This window comes from Hemiscyllium ocellatum (genome assembly GCF_020745735.1).
Source record: "Hemiscyllium ocellatum isolate sHemOce1 chromosome 27 unlocalized genomic scaffold, sHemOce1.pat.X.cur. SUPER_27_unloc_10, whole genome shotgun sequence".
In the NCBI taxonomy this organism is placed as follows: Eukaryota; Metazoa; Chordata; class Chondrichthyes; order Orectolobiformes; family Hemiscylliidae; genus Hemiscyllium; species Hemiscyllium ocellatum.
In genome coordinates this window covers 387,076-402,147 of record NW_026867477.1, presented here as the reverse complement: position 1 = coordinate 402,147, position 15,072 = coordinate 387,076, and the positions used below count along the sequence as shown (strand labels likewise).

General features: G+C 46.5%; 1 protein-coding gene and 1 long non-coding RNA gene across 3 annotated transcripts in view; both read right to left on the bottom strand.

Moving 5' to 3' along the window:
* LOC132807197 (zinc finger protein 91-like) overlaps positions 1 to 15,072 on the bottom strand; it is a 50,303-nt gene that overhangs the window by 30,503 nt on the left and 4,728 nt on the right. The window lies entirely within an intron of this gene.
* On the bottom strand, positions 9,707 to 13,882 carry LOC132807209 (uncharacterized). 2 transcript variants are annotated; one of them, XR_009641935.1, is made up of 3 exons: positions 12,989 to 13,882; positions 9,882 to 9,986; positions 9,707 to 9,769 (listed from the first exon to the last, which is right to left on the bottom strand). It is a non-coding gene; the product is annotated as an uncharacterized LOC132807209 (long non-coding RNA). The 2 variants fall into 2 exon arrangements; XR_009641934.1 differs by lacking the exon at positions 12,989 to 13,882 and adding an exon at positions 11,902 to 12,787.

Here is a 15,072-nt window from a genome sequence, read left to right as displayed (position 1 = left end):
ATTTTACACTCACTTTCCATCTGCTTTTACTGGCGCTTGTGCTGTTTACCCCTCACTGTTTTTTAATCCTTGTGCTGTTTGCCCTTTGCTGTTACTTGTACAATTGCTGAGGGTAGTGTGTAAATACTAGTGAAGGATACTATGCACCAGCATGTATATGTTCCTCAGTTATTGAAGGGGCAGGACCTGTTGAGAATGGTTAGTAAAGTATGTGGTGCACTAAGCCTTGTTAACATGGAGATAGTTTGGTATTTGGAAAAATATACTTTTTATTATTTAGAATCATAAAGATGTATAGCACATGAACTCACCCATTTGGTCCAACCTGTCCATGCCAACCAGATATCCGAAATTAATCTAGTCCCATTTGTCACCACTTGGTTCATATACCCATCCAGATGCCTTTTAAATGCTGTAATTATACGGCCTCCACTACTTCCTCTCGCAGCTCATTCCATACGTGCACCATCCTCTGCATGGAAAAGTTGCCCCTTAGGTACCTTTAATATCTTTCTGCTCTCACCCTAAACCTATGCCCTGTAGTTGTGAACCTCACCCCTACTCTGGGGAAAAGACACTAAAAAAAATGTTGAGCAGCCAGACAAAAGCGATAAAATGTTGAGCCACATGGGGAAAAAGAACTGTGGCTCTACCCTTTATTTCTCCTCTTGGCATTTGAACATTTAACATCTGTCAATAACACCAGCATCGCCACAGAGCACATTGTGTCTGCTCCTCGGTGTGAACAACAGCGCACCTGCTCGCTGGTGTCACCAGTACATTGTCCATGCTCCTGTCGGCAGAAAAGGAGACATCGCTTATCTCTGTTCCTAAAGGTCTTCCCTTTATTCTTAAAGCTGTGTCCTCTGGTCCTAGTCTCTCCTACCAATGGAAACATCTTCCCAATGTCATTGCACTGTGGGGATGAAGCCCTAGCCTGTCCAGTAATTTCTGGTGGGTGAGACGAGGCCTCAAGGTTAGAGGGAGTAGCTTTCAGAAAGAGATGAGGAGGAACTGCTTTTCCCAGAGGGTCGTGAATCTATGGAATAGTCTAGATTAGAGTGGTGCTGGAAAAGCACAGCAGGTCAGGCAGCATCCGGAGAGCAGGAAAATCGATGTTTCGGGCAAAAGCCCTTCATCAAAATCTAGGGAATACTCTGGCTAAGGAAGCAATAGAGGCAGCTTCATTAAGTATATTCAAGATACAGTTGGGTGGGATTTGGTCTGGTTGGGGAATTAAGGGGTTCCTTGTGACAGTGCAGGGAGGAGAAGATGAAACGATGGATAGATCAGCCATGATCTTAATGAATGACGGAGCAGGCTCACTTGTAGCAACTGGAGTGAATCCAGCGAGGGAGCAGACTTTGGGACCTCAGGTATGTGTCTTGGTTACCTGGGTGAGGAGAGACAGAAGTTCAGGTTGGGACTTTTTTCCACAGCTTGCCAGAGTCTGAGGAGTGACCTTATACACTTTTATATCATCATGAGGGGCATGGATAGGGTAAATAAACATGGTATTTTCCTTTGGATGGGGCAGTCCAGAAGTGGAGGGTAATAAGCTTAGGATCGAGCATGTGGTGCAGCAGCAAGTCAGGCAGCATCCGAGGAGCAGGAAAATTGACGTTTCAGGGAAGTGTGTGTGTGTGTGTGTGTGTGTGTGCGCGCGCTGTGAGTGTGTTTTTGCATGTGTGCCTGCTTGATAAAGTGTGATTGTGATGGAGTATGAGTCTGCGAGAGGGTGAGAGTTTTGAGGGGGTGGTGTATGTGTATGTCTGAGAGAGAGCATGTGTGTATGAGAGAGGTACGGATATAAGTGAGGGGTTGCATTTGCTAAAATAAAGGAGGGCAAGAGTTGAACAGGTAATGGTAGGGCCCTGGGTCATGTTGTAGAACAGAGACCTGGAGGTGTTCAGGTTCATTGTTCTTGAAAGTTACATCACTGGTAGACGGGAGTGAAGAAGGTGTTCAGCACACTTGTCTTCATGGTTCACATGCTGAGTTCAGGAGTTGGGACATCATGTTGGAGATGCACACAGAAAGTACGTTACTCAGAGGGTGATAGGTGCCTGGAACGCATTGCCAGCAGAGGTAGGGACGGTAGATTCATTCAAGGTGCATCCGAGCAGTAGGACAGTCGAAGTTTCGGGCACAAGCCCTTCATCAGGAATGATGCGTGGATGTTCAGAGGGGCATCAGCGTCCTTCTGTGCCAGTTGTCAGACAGGTGCAGCAGGCAATGAGCAAGGCAAGTGATGTGTTAGCAAGAGGAATTGAGTTCAGAGATGGGAATGTCATCCTGCAGTTAGGGGGTCATTGAATAAATTCAAGGTTGAGTTAATCTGATTTTTGAACAAGAAAGAAGTGGATGTTTATGGAGGAAGGCAAGAAAATGGTTTTAAGCCCAGTTTAGAACAGTTCCAGAGTCAGACAACACAGAAACAGACCCTTCAGTCCAACTAAACCGTGCTGACTGTGTTCACAAACTAAACTAGTCCCACCTGTGTGTATTTGGCCCATATCCCTCTGAACCTTTCCTATTCACGTACTTATCCAAATGTCTTTTAAACCTTGTTACTGTACCTACATCCACCACCGTGTCTGGACATTGATTCCACACACAAACTACTCTCAAAAAAAAGGCGCTACTCCAGTCTTTTGAAAATCTTTCTTCACTCACCTTCCTCATTTGCTCCCTAATCTTGAAACCCCCACCCTAGGGAAAGGACACCTGCAGTTCACCTCATCTACCCTCCATGATTTTATGAACCTCCTTTTAAGGTCACATCTCAACCTCATGTGTTCCAGTGAAAAAAGTCCCAGCCTATCCACCCAGCTGTAGGTATATTCATATCCAGTTATGAATTGTTCAATGCTGGTGCTGACTCGAAAGACCGAATGGCCTAGTCTTGCTCCCAACTCTCTCACTCTGTGTCCAGGACAGCAAGAGGCCCTAAGTCAGAGGAGCAGAAATTAGGCCATTCAGTCCATCAGGTCTAATCGCCCCATTCAATCGTGGCTGCTAGGTTTCTCAACCCCATTCTCCTTTAACCCTTGATCCCCTTGATACTCAAGAACCTATCTGTCTCAGTTTTAAATATCCCCAGTGACCTGGCCTCCACAGCCTTCTATGGAAATAGATTCCACAGATTCACCGCTCTCTGGCTGAAGAAGTTTCTCCTTTCTAAAAGGACTTCCCTTTACTCGAAGCGCTGCCCTCTGGTCTGAGTCTGTCCTACCAATGGAAACATCTTAGCAACATCCACTCTGTCTGGGCTGTTCAGGATTATGTATGTTTCAATTAGACCCTCTCCCCCCACCCCGAGTGTGGGTCTTTGAATCAGCATGAACCAGACCATTCAGGATGAGGTACAGCAGGGATTGGGGTCAGCAAAATGAGAATGGAGGGAGAGTGTGTGGGATGGAGATTTTCAGCTTGGGAATGAGAGAGAAAAGAGGGTTTGCTATAAATTAGAATTGATCGGATGGGCCAAAGTGTGGTGGATGGAATTAAATTTTGAGAAATTCGAGTTGTTGCATTTTGGTCAAGCAATTCAGGCAGGACTGACACAGTTAAGGGGAGTGTTGCAGAACAAAGAGACCTTGGAGTGCAGGTTCCATAGTTCCTTGAAAGTGGAGTCTCAGGTAGACAGGATAATGAATGAGGCATTTGGTAGGATGGCCTTTATTGGTCAGAGCATCGAGTAGATGAGTTGGGAGGTCATGTTGTGGCTGTCCAGGATGTTGGTTAAGCCAATTTTGGAATACTGCGTTCAGTTCTGGTCTCCCTACTGTAGGAAAGATGTTATGAAACTTTGAAAGGGGTCAGAAAAGATTTGAGCTATAGGGAGGGGCTGAATAGGCCAGGGATATTTTACATGGAGCATCAGAGGCTGAGGGGTAAACTTATAGACCTTTGTAATGGGCATGGATGGGGGGGGGGAAACCTAAGGTCTTTTCCCCAGGGTAGGGGAGTCCAAGAAAACTAGAAGGCATATGTTTGAGGTGAGAGCATAATGATTTAACAGGGGTGTGAGGGGCAATCTTTTCACAGAGGGTGGTGCATGTATGGCACAAACTGCCAGAGGAAGTGGTGGAGACTCGCACAATTACAACATTCAAAAGGCATATGGATGTCGGTCTGTTCTCAGCTCTGCTGGATTTCTGTTGAAGCTTTGACCCCCACCCCCCCCACAACTGTCTTTACACCTTCTGGGACAATAAAACATTCACTCAATCAAGTCCCAATGCACAATCTCCCAGCCTGTGAACCATCCAGGCACAGTGTAGTCACAGCAGGGAATCAAACAAGAAAAATGAAACAACATTAGAAATAAATAGGTGCTCGCGTTTAATGTTTATTCATTATGAAGTAAACCAGAAATAAGGCTCTATTTGTATTTGCAGAATGATATTTGCAGATACATTCTATTTTGCTCAAAAAATACACAATCAGTAAGCAGTCAATCCATGTAATTTACAAAATATTACACTTTGGAAATAGAACCAGTCTGACTCAAGACTGGGACACAGACTCTGACCTCATACCTTTAATGCATTATGTGAACTGAGATGTCACATTTTGCTATAAAATCTTGAGTTATCTTGATAAGGTGCCTTGCAAGAAAGTCTGGGATTTACATGTGAATGATAGCTGCAATCCAGTCTAAAAGATAAAAGACTTGACAGTCCAGGTTTGTTCAATATATCATTTCGGTGGCAGAACGCGATAATGTTTTTCTATAAGTTATGTCTTAAGATCTTATTCTCCACAACCACCTGAAGGATCAGCGCTCTGAAAGCGAGTCATTCCAAATAAACCTGTTGAACACTCACCTGGTGGTGTGATTTTTAACTTTGTCCCGGTTAGGATGGATTGACCATGCCCAGAGATGTGCAGGTTAGGTGCATTAATCAGGGAGTAAAAGTTGAGCAATAGGGGGTAGGGGAACAGGTGTGGGTCTGTTACCCTTTAGAGGGTCGGTATGGATTTGTGGGGCTGAGTGGCCTGCTTTCACACTCTGGGGATTCTCTGAAGGGAAGGGATTGGCACAAACTCATTTTTTTTTGCTTCCCAAAATCAGACCTCACCTCTCAGCAGTATCCCAATGTTGTGAAAGATATTAATTTTCAGGTGGAGTTATCCAAAATTCAGAGAGATGTCAGTCTTGACGTTTTTGCTTTTCTGCCCCTGGAAGATCCTGAATCAGCACCTTCAGGGGAATTAGTTAGATCAGACTGAGAACAGAGGGGGAGAGAGAGTGGGATGGTGCTTTCAATTTTGTGAAATAACAAAAGAAAAGAACTTTCCGCAGAAAGTAGAATTGCTTGTTCAGAATTTCTACCCTGCACTGACAGTGATGACTTTTGTAATCTCTTTTTACATTTCAGGATCTGAAGATGGAAGTTTCAAAATCAACAGATGAAGGCCTAATGCCCAAAACGTTGACTCTCCTGCTCCTCGGATGCTGCCTGACCTGCTGTGCTTTTCCAGCGCCGCACTTTCTGACTCTGACTCTCCAGCGTCTGCAGTCCTTACTTTGACGTCCATGTCTGACAGTCATTCAATCCAATCCATCGGGACCGCAACAGTTTGCAACTATGATTCTGTGAGGTGCAAAGCTGTTTGGTTCCTGTTTGGGTACGTTTTCAGCATCAGTGGGACTGGATGAGAGACCCTACCATTGCAGTGCACTGAGTGAGGAGCGTGCAACAGCTCTACAGTTTGGAAAGAGGAATTCACGGTGGAGAGAAGCTCCACATGCGTTTGTGCGACTGAAGCTTCGGCCATGGAGAAACCCGAGGAATCCCGCCCCGTGGAGAAACCATGGAAGTGTGGCAACTGTGGGAAAGGCTTGTTTCCCGTCTGCCCTGGAGACTCATTGGCGCAGTCACACTGGGGAGAGGCCGTTCCCCTGCCCTGACTGCAGGAAGGACTTCAGCGATTCCTCCAACCTCCAGACCCACCAGTGGATCCACATGGGGGAGAGGCCCTTAAGCTGCCCCGAGTGCGGGAAGGCCTTTACCCAGGCCGCCTCCTTGCTGACCTACCAGCGGGATCACGTGGCATTGCAGGAGGATTGAAAGAAAGACGGCCGAGTGCCTTTACCAACTGGACTATCAACCCAGTTCCAGTGGCTCCCGAGTTCGATTCCCACAACAGATGGCGGAATTGGAATTTGGTCAGAAATCTGGAGTTCAGAATCTAACGGTGAAACTATTGTCAGTGGGGTGGGGGTGGAAAAGAACCCCCTTCTGATTCACTCAGTTCTTTTTTAGGGAAGACTTGAGCAGTTATTAGAGCAGTCGTCCCAGCTTCATCCTTTACCCGCTCTGGCCTACACATGACTCCAGACCCACAATAGTCTGGTTGACTCTATGCTGCTCATCCAACTTACTTGGATACAGGTTGAAATTGCTGAGTGAGGCAATACTTCCTCCAGATTAAGGCTACACCAAGGATCCAATTACAAAGGGACAACTCAGTGGTGACCAACAATGAAGAAAGTGAGGAGTTGCACTTTGACCTTGAGCTGTTTTTAAAAAATTGCTACTTTTTCTACACCTTTCTGCTGGGAGATTCTGAAGCTGTAACAAAGTTGGGTCACAATAAAGATTACCTGAACTTCACACTGAGCTCATACTCCCAATGAGAGCTTTAAACTGCAACAGGTTTTTGGTTTAAAACTGCTGATTTCTTACAGGAGAAAGTGAGAACTGCAGATGCTGGAGATCAGGGTCAAGATTAGAGTGGTGCTGCAAAGTACTGCAGGTCAGGCAGCGTCCGAGGAGCAGGAAAATCAACATTTCGGGTTTGCTCCAGACTCCACCCTCCTTACTGTGTCAACCATCTGTGAGTAGGGTACTCTCTTCACAACTCCTTTTCCATTTTTTTCATTCTGGGCTTCAATTTATGACTTGCAGCAACTGAAAGGAAAGAGAATGAATCCATGGAATGGACAGAATTGGGAAAAGTTTGTTTATAACAGAGTGTTTCATGTATTGAGTGAATGTAAAGAGGAAGTGGTGGATACATGTTCAGATGCAACGTTTAAAAGACATGTGGATAAGTACATGAATAGGGAAGGTGTGGAGGTATATGGGCCAAACACCGGCAAGTGGCACTAGTTTAGTTTGAGAACATAGTCAGCATGGAATAGTTGGACTGAAGGGTCTGTTTCTGTGCTGTCTGACCGTAACTGTTCTGTCGTGGTCTTAAAACCATTTTCTTGCCTTCCACTTTAAAAATGTCTACTCTTCCTGTATCCAAAACATAAACCACAAAAAAATACACCTCATCCACACAACATAAAAATCCACACTTTGTTGTTCAAAAATCAGATGAACTCAGCCTTGAATAAATTCAATGACTCCCTAACTGCAGGAAGACATCCCCACTTCTAATCTCAGTTCAGCCTGCTAATATACCACTTGCCTTGCTGCACCTGTCTGACAACTGGCATTGACTGATGTAGAAGGATGCCTCTAATTAAAGCACTGATCACAGGGTGGTCTGGTTTCAGGACCTGATTTCTTTATCCTCTGTTGATCTCCCTGTTCCCACAGACTAAGATGTTGGTCTGTTCTCAGCTCTGCTGGATTTCTGCTAAAGCTTTGACCCCGCTTTTTATAACTTCTGGAACGATAAAATATTCAATCAAGACCCAAGCCACAATCTCCCAGCCTGTCAACTATCCTAATACAAGGTGTAGTCATAGCAGGGAATCGAACAAGAAAAATAAAACAAAATCGTAAATAAATAGGTACACGTGCTTAATGTTTGTTCATGAGGAAGTAAACCAGAAATAGGGATCTCCCAGGAATCTTACAGTGCCCTACTTGAGGAATTCTGTCACCCTTACACCTATGAAGATCCAGCTATGAATTACAACAACATTTACACCAACAGAAATAAAGCAACGGTTATCAAACAGAGATAAACAGCACGGAAATAGACTGTTTCTCTATCTCATGCACACACGAGATAGATCATCCATGGGGGTGGGTTTGTATTTGCAGCATGATGTTTGCAAATACATTCTACTTTGCAAGGTTTGTAGCTCAGGTTGAGGATTAGGGTGTAGGTTTGCTCGCTGAGCTGTAGGTTTGATATCCAGACGTTTCATTACCTGGCTTGGGAACATCATCAGTGGCGACCTCCAAATGAAGCGAAGCTGTTGTCTCCTGCTTTCGATTTAGATGTTTGGCCTGGATAGGGTTCCTGGGGTTTGTGGTGATGTCATTTCCTGTTCATTTTCTGAGGGGTTGATAGATGGTATCTAGATCTATGTGTTTGTTTATGATGTTGTGGTTGGAGTGCCAGGCCTCTAGGAATTCTCTGGCATGTCTTTGCTTAGCCTGTCCCAGGATAGATGTTGTCCCAGTCGAAGTGGTGTTTTCTTTCATCCATATGTTGGGCTACGAGGGATAGAAGGTCGTGTCTTTTTGTGGCTAGCTGGTGTTCGTGTATCCTGGTGGCTAACTTTCTTCCTGTTTGTCCTACGTAGTGTTTGTGGCAGTCCTTGCAAACCCCCAGAGTATCGGTCTGGGTGATCTACGCGTCGGCAGGTTGGTGTGGACTTGTTGGGCCGAAGGGCCTGTTTCCACACTAAGTAATCTAATCTAATCTAAAAAGATTTACAAGGATGTCGCCAAGACTGGAGGATTTGAGCTATAGGGAGAGACAGAACAGGCTGGGGCTATTTTCCCTGGAGCGTCAGAGGCTGAGGGGTGACCTTATAGAGGTTTATAAAATCATGAGGGGCATGGATAGGATAGATAGACAAAGTCTTTTCTATGGGATGGGAGCGTCCAGAACTACAGAGCATAGGTTTAGGGTGAGAGGGGAAAGATATGAAAGAGACCTAAGGGGCAACCTTCTCATTTAGAGGGTGGTACGTGTATGGAATGAGCTGCCAGAGGAAGTGGTGGAGGCTGATACAATTGCAACATTTAAAAGGCAACTGGGGGGAATATGGGCCCCGTGTTGGCAGGTGGGACTAGATTGGGTTGGGATATCTGGTTGGCATATACGAGTTGTCCAGGTTCAGGTGGATTGACAGTACTGAAATACCCATAGTGCCCAGGGATGTGCAGGTTAGGTGCATTAGTCAGGGGTAAATGTTGAGCAATAGGGGTAGGGGAATTGCATGGTGGGTTACCCTTTGGAGGATCGGTGTGTAGTCTTTGGGTCGAGTGGCCAGCTTCCACACTGTGGGGAGTCTCTGAAGGGGAAGGGATTTTTGTAAACTGTGCAAGGCAACGCAGGCGTAGTGCGGGGGCCTGCTGTTGGCCTTGCCCTGCCCCTTGCACCTCCCCCTGTTGTTGAGCTGTCTAAAACACAGCTACTCTTTCTCTGCCCTTTTGCTGGGGGCATCTGCAGCTGTAACAATGTTGGGCCACAATAAAGGTAACCAGAACGTACTGCTGGGCTCAGGCTCTCATTGAAAGCTCCAAGCGGTTTTTGTTTTAAAGCTGCTCATTTCTTGCAGCCTCCTGCACTAAGTTTCCAAAGTCGTGTATCAGATGGAGCAGTGAATGAGTAGCTGGTTTTGTTAGAAATTATAAACTTTTCAGGAGTGCAGGCACTGCATCATTTCATCGGCAGTTTACTGGCAGCACCAGGAGGTATGGGCTGTGTTCATTAGAAAGGAGGTGGAGGTGCTGCTGTTGGACTAGGTGGGACAAGGTTGAAAAATCACAACAGTGGGTTATAGTCCAACAGATTTATTCGGAAGCACTAGCTTTCAGTGCGCTGCTCCTTCATCGGGTAGCTGTGGAGCAGGATCATAAGACGCAGAGTTAAGAGCAAAAGGTCACAGTGTCATGCAACTGATATGATATATTGACAAATGTAGATTGATGTTAAACATTCAGCACACTTACCTTAATTGTTCACACCATTGAATAAAGGAGTTGGGACATCATGTTGAAGGTGTACAGGATGTTGGTGAAGTCACTTGTAGAGTACTGAGAAGGCTTGTAGTGGCCCTGTAATAGGAAGAATACTATTACAGAGAGTTCAGTAAAGATTTACCAGGATGTTGCCAGGACTGGAGGGTTTGAGTTATAAGGAGAAACTGAGACTGTCTTCACTGGAGCACAGGAGGTTGAGGGGTGACCTCATTGAGATTGATATGATCATGAGGGTTCTAAGTAACATGAACATCAAATAGCGAGGAGCCTGCACGGTTATGTCAAGTGAGTGGGGGAGAAATTGTGGCATTTGGACACTTTAAATCCATCAAAAACAGCATCTCCATAGAGCATACTGTGCATGTCAGGTGAGGTGCCAGAAGACTGGAGGTTGGCTAACGTGGTGCCACTGTTTAAGAAGGGTGGTAAGGACAAGCCAGGGAACTATAGATCAGTGTGCCTGACATCAGTGGTGGGCACATTGTTGGAGGGAATCCTGAGGGACAGGATTCTACCTTCATCTAGGTGGATGGGCTGGGACTTTTTCACTGGAGCATTGGAAGTGGAGATGTGACCTTATCAACATTTATAAAATCATGAGGGGAGAGATGAGGTGAACAAAGGGTGTCCTTCCCCTAGGGTTGGGGTTTCAAGATTAGGGAGCAAATTTTGACGGTGACAGGAGAAGGATTTTAAAAAGACTTGAAGGGCACAATTTTTTTTTTACACAGAGTAGTTCACGTGAGGACTAAATGTCTAGAGGATGTGGTGGATGCAGGTACAGTAACGTCATGAATAGGAAAGGTTTGGAGGGATATGGGCCAAAACACTGGCAGGTGGGACTGGTTTAGTTTGAGAACATAGTCAGCATTGACTAGTTGTACTGAAGGGTCTGTTTCTGTGCTGTCTGACTCTGGAACTGTCTTAAAACTGGATACTGGTCTTACAACCATTTTTTTTGCCTTCCCCCACAAGCATCCACATAAAAATCACATGAACTCAGCCTTGAATATATTCTATGACCTCCTAACTGCTGGAAGACATTCCCACTTCTGAACTTAATTCCTCTTGCTAATATGCCACTTGCCTTGCTCATTGCCTGCTGCACCTGTCTGACAACTGGCACAGAAGGACACTGATGTCCCTCTGAACATCCACGCATCATTCCTAATGAAGAGCTTGTGCCTCAAACTACGACTGTCCTACTGCTCGACCCACTGTGCTTTGCCAGTTATGGTCTTCTCTACGTCAGGAAGACCAAGCGTAAACTTGGGGAATGGTTTGCCGAGCATCACAGCCAGGTCCACAGAGGCTGAGCGGACTTGCCAGTCTCCACCCATTTTAATGCCCCTTCCCACTCCCCTTCTGACAAATTGGAGGAACAAAACCTCATCTTGTCTGAGCAGTCCACAGCCCGGAGGACTCGACACTGAGTTCTCCAATTTCAAATAATCTCCCATCCCATCCCCCAACTCACTTCCCAGACCTTTCCACTCTTCCCTGCCAACTAGATTCCTTTCTCCCATTCACCAACCAGGTTATGGGGATAATGCAGGAACAGGATACTGATTGAGGATGATCAGCCACGATCATAATGAATGGTGGTGCTGGCTCAAAGGGCAGAAGAGCTGACTCCTGTACCTATTGTCTATTGTACCTTCTACCTGTCTCCACCTATCCTCACTTCATCACCCTGCCCCCAGCACACCCTTGTTCCACAGCTCTCCCTATACCCACCCCCAATCCTGAACAACGGTTCCACCAGATACCTCAACTCTTCCACCTACTGATACTGCCTGGCTTGCTGCATTCTTCCAGTCTCCTGCCTGTCTATTTTGTCAATTGAGACAAAGGCTTGGACTAATTTTTCCAGAGTCTGTCCCCTCACTGGATTCACTCCCATTCCTTTCAGTTGCTCCAAGTCAACAATTGAACCCCAGAATGAAACGTAAATGGAAAAGGGGGTGAGAAAAGAGAATGCTGTACTCACAGATGTTGGACAGAGGAAGGAAGCTGCAGTCTGAGTGAAGCTCAATCTTCATTGAGAGAGGGGAGGGGCAGGAACTTCAGAACCTCATGGCCCAACTTCCACGTTCACCAATAGGGGAGCTCCGAATGGCAGGAGGACAAGTCTCCTTCTGGTCCTCCAGTGAGCCTTTTTGTCCATCAAAAGTAGGTTTCGCCCCTTTTCTGCTGACAGCGAGGAACACGCCCAATGTTTTGGTGACACTGGCAAACATGTGCCCTGCTTGTTGACACCAAGGAGTGTACACAATATGCTCTGTAGCAATGCTGGTGTTATTGACAGATTTTCAGTTTCCAAATGTCTATTGGAGATCAAAAAGGGCAGAGCGATATTTTTTTCCCCCATGTGGCTCGATATTTGATTGCTTTTGCATTTGTTTGGCTGCTCAATGTTTTTAAGTCTTTTCCTCCGTGTTGGGGTGACCTTCACAACTAGAGGACATAGGTTTAGGGTGAGGCCACAAAGATATAAAAGATACCTGAAGGGCAATGTTTCCCTGCAGAGGGTGGTGTGTGTATGGAATGAGCTGCCAGAGGAAGTGGTGGAGGCCGGTATAATTACAGCCTTTAAAAAGTATCTGGATGGGTATATGAATAGGAATGGTGTAGAGGGATATAGTGCTGGCAATGGGGACTAGATTAATGTAGGATATCTGGTTGGCGTGGACAGGTTGGACTGAGGGGATCTGTTTCCGTGCTGAAAATCTCTACGACTCCAAATAATAAAAAGTCAACTTTTCCAATGAACATATCCATGTTAGCAAGGCTTAGTGCACAACCTGCTTTACTAACCGTTCTCAACAGGTCCTGCCCCTTCAATAACTGAGGAACATATACATGCTGGTGCATAGTATCCTTCACTAGTATTTACACACTACCCTCAGCAATTGCACAAGTAACAGCAAAGGGCAAACAGCACAAGGATTAAAACACAGTGAGGGGTAAACAGCACAAGCGCCAGTAAAAGCAGATGGAAAGTGAGTGTAAAATGTGACTATGACAGGACAGGCCCCACATTCCTTCCCCTCCGTCCCCCCCACAACCTGCCTCACCTTTCACCTCCCGGGCCCAGTACCTTCCAGGTGGCCCCATAGTTGACACAGGGGCCGCCCCACGACCAGTAGAACTCCACCACCCAGGCGGCCGACCAGTTCCCAAACAGGCCCTTAACCCCATCCGCCTCCAGAATGGTCACCGGCTCCTGCCTGCTGTACAGCCGGCCGGTGTGGCCGTGACACAGCAGCTGCACCAGGAAGGCGGCGGTGACCAGTGACGGGGGTCTGCCCCGGGCCGCACGGCGCCATTTTCCTAACGGCCGCCGCTTCCCCGCTCGAGCGACTTCTCCTCCCAACCGCCTTCACCCCCGCGTGACGTCTGCACGGGGGGATGGGCGGGGCCGGGGAGCCTCACCGTCACCAAGCAACAGCCACCTCGCGCTACAACTGCTCATTCACAAAAACAAACTCTCCTGTCTCGCTCTGCAGCTGCAGGGGGGACACTGCCACGTTTCGAGGAGCCCTGTCTACATTGGGAAAGCTCACGGCTCCATTTAAACAGATATTCCGACATCTAATACAACGATGTTAACTTTCAACTACTTTCAGGGAACATGTATTTTGCTCTGAGTAAGTCTATTGAGTTTAACTGCAGCATGGCTGTAGTTTTAAACTTGTTTGCTTTCCTGAACAGCTAGGTTTAAATGTTTTATTCGTTAGAAGAACCAAAATTAGTGATAGTTCACATATCCACCCTGAAATGGGGTGGGTAACTGGATTGAGTGGGTAGGCGCCATACTAAGTTTAACTTTGGGGACAGCCTTTGAGCTGCATATGAACAAACTGCTTACATGTTGCACTTATCGACTGCTAAATATCGGCTCTTGTTATCTTAACACTTAGCCTTCTGATTGGACGTTGCAAAGGTTCACCTCCTGCCCACACCCCGCCAGCACCCTTCCCAAGGGTCAGACCCTCCCTCTCTCCAGGCACACAGTCTGAATAATTGACGAAGCAAAATTCACTGTCAAATCCCATCAACATGGAAGATCCCAGCCCACCCTACCTCCCACTCTGTACCCAACCCATCCAAAAACCACAAAACATCATCTCATCTTTAAAAAACAAAAGAAAAACTGGACCGCATCAAAACGTTCAACAACGGTCAACGCTATGACTGTTACACAACACTTTACGGAGCTACATTTCAACTTGAGTTCGTTTGCACTCCCTCATGAGAGTTCACATTAAAAGCTCATTGTACCAAATCAACGGCATGCCACAGCTCTCTGGAATTCAGCGGAATTCTTCCTGGTATCCCTCATGTTTTCTGGTTTTTTTGAGAAAGGAGACCCTCCCGTTAGCTTCGCCTTCAGATCTCCTTGGCTACGCCCAAAGTTTCGGCTGATCAGTTCAAGCACAGGGTCGCAGCCTTTTCTTGCTAAGCTCAGCTGGCTTAAACGTTAGCAACGCCTCTGGTTCCCGTTGGGATTTACGCTCCCGAGCGCAGACCTGGCCCGCAGCCTGTAGTCCCACAGGTCCTGCTGACTGCAAACTGCCCTTCTGTCAGCAAAAGTACAAACACGACGGGGACAGTGTTCATTTCGCTATTCTCAATGTCAACTCTGACCCCACGAAAGGTTCTCTTTTCAGGGGCGGGCCTGTCAATTGCCTACTTGGGGTTTGGTGAAATGTCTCAACAAGTGTTTCCGTTTGTCTATATTTACAAGAATTCTAACCCTAACTAGACATTTACATGTAAAATCTAAGAATTATACAACGTGACACATGAAAGCATGATGAGGAGCATCTCCTGTGTCCTCTCTCAGCTCAGAGAAGACTTAAACCCCGCTCCCCCCTGTAACATTCATCCAGGTGACAAAAGGATCTTAACGCAGGCGGATTATAAGGGGTTGCTCAGTGGGCACAGCGCCAAGGGACCCGGGTTCAATTCCAGCCTCAGGGGCGACTGTCCCTATGGAGTTTGCACGTTTCCAGCCTGCGTCTGCGAGGGTTTTCTCCGGGTGCACCGGCTTCCTCCCACAATCCAGAGATGCGTAGGTGAGGGTGGATTGGCTATGCTAAATTACCCATAGTACTGTAAGGCCGGAATCTGTCCTTGCATGTTCGTTTTAGGAGGA